This window comes from Ananas comosus, linkage group 2 (genome assembly GCF_001540865.1).
Source record: "Ananas comosus cultivar F153 linkage group 2, ASM154086v1, whole genome shotgun sequence".
Lineage (NCBI taxonomy): Eukaryota > Viridiplantae > Streptophyta > Magnoliopsida > Poales > Bromeliaceae > Ananas > Ananas comosus.
Window position 1 is genome coordinate 7840578 of NC_033622.1, and position 6681 is coordinate 7847258.

A 6681-nucleotide genomic window follows, 5' to 3' on the forward strand; every position below is an offset into this window, starting at 1 on the left:
AAGCATCATAATGCAATCTAAGTCTTCTGAACTTATTACAATTAAATATCTTCACAACAAATGATCTATTCTTCATACCTGAGGTGCCGAGCTCTCCAAATGAGTCTTTGTTTTTCAATTTGAATCTTTTCTTCAAAGTTCCGCGATCAACTCTTCAAGATTCCATTCGACTTTACAAAATCCGCCAACCTAGAAAATCCTTAACAATCTCCCCCTTTGGCGATTTCGTGACAAAATATATTACAATGCTCGTACACAACTCAGAAACAATAAAAAGAAGATCATCGCAATCACCAAACGACAATCTCCTGCATGATCGATCCAATAAAAGAAAAATTACACTTTGCTCACATTCCTAAAACAAACTCTATGAGTTAAACATGGAGTCTTGAAGTCTTGAACATTCCTGCAAAAACATTCTTAAAACACAATCCAGATTCAACACTACTTATCATATCAAAAGATCAAACATAACGTCAAAGCAATAGTCATAGTTCAAGACACATCAACAGTCATAGTTCATCTAAGTTATAGTCAAGCATCTAAGCAAACATTTAATCTAAATTTACATAACTAAGTAAAACACCAAAACATGACATGAGCATCATGGGCATCATCATCATCATGAGCACTCCCCCTTTTTGTCAGAAAGCGCCAAAATGAGAAAAGGAGGAACCCCGCACCACTCAGTCGGAGTCGTCACCCTGCGGAGGAAGATCTGAGCTACAACAACCCAATTTATCAAAGATTGCTTTCATTAACCGTTTAATCTTGCTCACATCCTTCCTTATCTGAGCCTGATCCGCAGACAGTTTCTGAAGCTCTTCAGAAAAACGCTGTTGCTCACGATACACAGATAAAACCGAGACATCCTCTTCAGAAATATCCATAGAAGGACGTGAAGAAGTAGGAGCAGCAGGAGGTGGAGCAGCAGGAGGTGAAGCAACTCGCTGAGATGGAGTTTTAAGCTGCACAGAGGACTTCGCAAACGTCCTTTCATTGATCCGTCCTAAGCTATGCTCATAGGATGCACAACGAATATCCACCTCATTGAGTCGCAGAATCCTCATGATAATCAACGAAAATGGTAACCTTTCATTCTGCCCAGAAGTCTTGATGTCCTTTGCCATCCTACGTCAGATCAAAAACGGAATGTTCATGTTGATATTCTTGGTTTTACAATGTCCGGCCTACCCAACAAATACATGTAAAGGATGCGATCCCATCTCAAAATCTTCGTGTTTGCAAGAGGCAAAATGTTATAGCAAACCACGAAGTTTAAAAACCTGTATTCCTTCTTGAAATCCTTAGACAGTACCATATTCCCGTTTGATTCTGTACCCGGCATGCAAATAGAATTCACAATACGATTCCAATCCCGAAGCGAGTCAAAACCGGCCTGCAGATACTCAACTCCCTCAGTACGTGCTTCCATCCCCAGCACAGATGCTATCGTATCGGGAGTGATAGTCAACTCAACTCCACGTACGGAAGTGGTGAATAAGTACGGGCCGCCGTTAGAGTCACTTAAATGACCTGCCCTCATGTAAAATTCTCTGATCAGCTCCAAACAAAAACCAGTCTGCTCCGGAAAATCGCAAATCTAATGTAGATTTCCTTTTTCAAATAGATCTTGAAATCCCGGCACACATTCAATGATACTAGCAACTCCAACATCTCGCTCACCAATACAGTGCTTTGATGAGTACATTGACCTACGACCAGAAGGAACATCCTGCACACTGAGACGAGGAGGCTCAGAACTTGTCTCTCTGATCTCAAAACCCCTAGACTTCCTCCGACCTGCATATTCAGTCGCCTTTTCTTTTCCTTTGTCCAGTGCTTTTCCTTTTCCTTTATCAACTGCCTTTCCTTTGCCTTTCCTTTTGTCCTTATCCTTAGTTAGAACCTCTGGAGTAAATGCCTCCTAATCTGGCTCATCCTCAGATTCTTCGCCTGGAGCATATTCGCTACTTTCATCTTCCGGTTGTTGCTCAACCGGTCGCTTAGCCGAGGAGCGTTGACGTTTGATACCGCGACCATCCCCGGCCATAAGAACCACAAGAACAAGTAGCCACGAGTACATTTTCGAAGAAACCCCTGTTAAACACAATGATTTATACAGATGAAACCTAGAGGAAGGTTCTACACCTATCAATTTAGCCCCAAAGACTACAAATCAAAAACCCCCAAAAGAAACCCTAATTTCACAAACTAGGTTTCATCTCTAAAAATCGCAAAACGTGATTTAAAAAGAAGATCAAAGCTACTAACCTCTTAACAAGCTCTAAACCAAGCTAGGAATGAGCTAGGGTTGCAGATCTTTCCTCCAAAAAGCTTCAAACACAACTCCAAGGCTTCTCCAATGGTGGGAAATCCAACATGAAGCAAAAGGAGCAAAGAGAGGAGATCAAACCAACCTAAAACCACAAGAAAAGAGAGAAAATCAAGGGAGAGGAGTTCTCACCTGAGGTCTCCATGGTTTAGGGCTCAAAAGAGCTCTCCAAGGGCTGTGGGGGTATATATAGAGATGTTACAATCTCAAAAAGACCTCTCAACTACGTGCAGACTGCTTTTGCACTGCGTACCGGTATGCGGGCTGGAGTGCCAGTACCCCGCAGCCGAGTGTGCCAAAACCGAGCCTCGGTCAAGTGAGGAAATACACTACGTACCGGTACCCTCGCGATGCAGTATCGGTACCAGGTCCAGTACCGTTACTCGGGCGATGCAGTACCGGTACTCTGCCTCGCAAAGCTCAACCCGAGAGCTCACCTCTCGGTCACGCGGCGCGGTTCTGGTACCCCTTCTCAGGTACCGGTACCCAGCACCCCAAAACCTACAGTTTGGAGGTTTTGGTGCTAAGTACCAACCCTCGCTCCTCAAGACGCGAGTAATGGGTCGGATCACAGCCAACGACCATCAAGAATGCCAGGAATAGTTCAAATTACTATTCTAACACTAGAACCTTGTAATTTGCTAAAGTCCAATGTGTTACATGGGATGTGGGTACCAGTACACCAGGATGAAACAGAAATTTCCTGTGGTTCAGTACCGGTACGCGACCGATGTAGTATCGGTACTCGGCCGATGTAGTACCGGTACTCGGTCTTGGTACCGGTACACAATGTAATTCCCAGAATGTTACGCTTCGGGTTTTGAGATACCAAATGTGGGGTACCGGTACTCAATATAAAAACTAGATTTTTCAATCTGGTTTTGAGGAACTGGAAACTAGTACCGGTACACAAAATAAAATATTGTTATATTCAATTTAAAAGTTCCAAAAATCACTTCTAATCCATATATCATTGATTTATATGATTCTAACGTCATAAATAGATATGAATCATCATAAAGGCATTTAAAAACTTACTTGAGTATCGTTATTCATCGAGTGAGATGTTTTCGAGTTCTTCGGAATCTCGGATTCTTTGATCTTTGACAACACGAACCGAGCCCTTCAAGACTCCGACTCAAATCACGAAAGTTGTCAATACAAAATCCCTAACACATCATGTCTAAAACATGGTATGTCACTAGTGACCTAGAGGTCGGATATTGTGTCACAATGTTAAATTCTAGTTATTCCATTAATTCAAGTGCAACAAGGTTAAGTTCATACTTTATTACTATCTTTCTATATGTCATATGTAACTTGTCTACAACAAGTATATTATACATCATGCAAGTTGATTCCACTAAATCATATAAGGTCTAAAAGACACCTCTTTTCATCATCCCTAGCGTGCTTTCTATTGTGGCATAAAGGGGAAAACACTAATGTATACTATTTAGAATGCAAGTCTACATTTCATAACTCTACTACATAGAAGGTACAAACTTTTACATGTAACATATATATTTCATGCATTCAAAAATTTCATTATGCTATATCTAACATGAATATGCATAAATTCAAGTTTTTTAAACATTAAGGAAGACATAGAGGGATTTCACCCATTTCGGTGAGGTCAAACTCATCGGATGCCCCTCGAACTCTTTCGTTTTCTCGAACAAAATTGTCCTCGAGAATCCTAGCACCCTAACAAAAAATCTAAGAGGGTTAGAATGTCACGCCCTGGGACCCAGCAGAAGCACGCCCGGTGTGTGTCCAGACTCGCCATGTGCCTATAACATATAAGGCATCTACAACAATAGTACAAAGGGGCAAAATATATAAAACATCTATTAGGTTATCACAGCATACAACAACTAAATTCTGATGACAAGTAGAATATCAAAGAACTAATCCACTAATGTAAAGCATAAAGTAGTACATCAATAGGATCTCAAATACAAGTGCTAAATATACCAAAAAAAAATGGTGGTCTCTACACATAGGTACAAAAGCTCTCATCCTCTCCAAATAAAGCAAAAAGAGAGATGAACCACCTAGCAGCAAATCTCCTCACTAACTAGCTAGTGGCGACACCCTTACCGCGGTCCCTAGCCTCACCCAGTGTGGAAGGCTCTGTAAAAACAACAAAACAGGGGGGCGTGAGAACTATTAATCAATAGTTCCTAGTGGGTTAGCTGCCGACCTCAGCGAAATACACCACTAGGTTATGGAGGGATCAGTAGCATGTTCAACTTTTAAATGAAAAGAACAATATGTATATTAAACATGATATAAACTTACTAAACTACTATGCCTCTACTTAGCATGAAGATCTATAAGTATATGAGCTATTCTAACATGAATGAGCATGTATATAAATAGCATAATGTCCACAAGTACAACTTGTAGAATGTCAACATTTACTAATTAGTCTAATGTCCATATTGCATTTTAGTTCAATATTGTTCCAATCATATAGAACCTACATAAGGTACTCTGGCTTGCGCCGTGCCTAATGGCCCCGTGGTAGTCAACATTCCTACCCTAGAAATGAGCCTTTCCTACGACATCCTATTTCGGCGCCCAATCCGGCACGGGCGAGCATACGTGATGGCTATTTCTGTAATACACTGAATTTTTGCAAATTGCGAAATTCGAGTGTGAGGAATGATATGTGGAACCCTCCCACATGTTCATAAGGGTTTAAAGATGTTTACACATAAGTTTGAGAGTGATCGGAATGTCGGAAACAAGAAAGTGCATTGAACCGGCAAAAATTAGCTTTTTCTGCTTGCTGTACCGGTACAGCCATTAGCTTGTACCGGTACACAATGCAGAAACGTGGCAGCTTGGGTATTTCGGTAATTTCACATCTTGATACCTATCTACTTGACCCAGCTCGACCCCAGGAGCTCTGTGGATGTTGCTGGAGACCAGAGAAAGCCTCTACCATCTTCTTCTCTCTCTCTCTCTAAGATTTTTCTCTCTCTACAAAGAAGTCGCCGTTTTGCACCGTTGTCGTCGCCGAGCTCGCCCTTCGCTGTTTGGGAGTGTTGCTGAGCCTTCGTGGACGTGTGAGAGAGTATTTTGGACGGGTTTCCGCAGCTCTGGACCAGTTGTTCACTGGTTGGAAGCTTAATAGAGGTAATCGACTCATCTATTCCATTATCGACGTTCTATTAGTCGAATCGAGTATTGATTTCAAGATTTTGTTCCCTGCTGTTTTAACCTGAGATTTCAGCATGTGAAAATGAGTTAACTAGCTGTGAATGAACCCCCTTAGATCAGGGATAAGCTATGTTGAAGCTTAGTAGCAATAATTAGTTCATTATGAAGCTAATTTGGAATTAAACGCGAGTTATTGCCGCTACTTGATGCAGTTTGGGATTACTTCTTCGCAGCAGGTTTCCGATATTATTTGAGCTTATTCGGTGACTTGGGAGGTTGGTTCGGAAGGTGTTCTAACTTGAGGTACGCTAGAATTTCAGTTCTAAAACTGATTTAGTAGGAATTCGATTATAAAAGCTTGTATGTGAGCATTTTGGTGTCGTTTCGGTATTGTTCGCAGTGAAGGGGCATTTGACCCTTGGACCGCCTTCGATTGGCTTCGGAAGGCCTTTTGGGAAGCTTAACGTAAGGTATTGAACTGAACCAAACAGGGAATTGAGCTTCCACTTTGTATTTATCGAGATTTTGGCCGAAAGTAGACTTTAAGTGATCGTTTCAATGCAACTCTTGTGTTTCATTTTCAGCAGGGTTGAGGCCCAAAGGAGCTGACCTTGGAACTTCTTTTGAACTGATTTGAGCTTAGTACTAGGTGGGTTTGACCTAACCAGAGCAAGTGAAGTTCCCCTATGTTCTATATGTGACTATAGAATCGATAGTCGGAATCGATAAAGTGGTGAATACTTGCGATTACTGAGGACGGTGAAATACTTGGAACATGTTATTATAGACATTTGATGTAGTTGAAATAGAACCTTTATGAAGTAAAGAGCATCTATGCATAAAAATATTCTTGCATCAGAGTATTCTTGTTTAGTTCAGTAGAACAACCAAGAGATAAATTTATAATGCTTCTATGCTTCTATAAAGTAGAGAGACTACATACATAACAGTATTTATGATCATGTCTAATGTTGTAGAATGACTGAGAAACAAGTGTAGGATGCACTTATAAAGTAGAGAACAATGACATTCTTTTGACTCTAAAGTAGAGAATCATGACATGCTTTGGGACTATGTTGGTAGTGCCATGATAGTGAAAAGATTCTAATGCCTGTAAATTAGCATTACTCTTGCATGCTTACTAAACTAGTGGATTCTAGTTGTTGTTCATATTT

General features: G+C 40.9%; 1 long non-coding RNA gene across 1 annotated transcript; it reads left to right on the forward strand.

The window, feature by feature from the left end:
- On the forward strand, window positions 5245-6149 carry LOC109723127. Its single transcript, XR_002219624.1, has 4 exons — window positions 5245-5482; window positions 5719-5809; window positions 5907-5976; window positions 6091-6149. It is a non-coding gene; the product is annotated as an uncharacterized LOC109723127 (long non-coding RNA).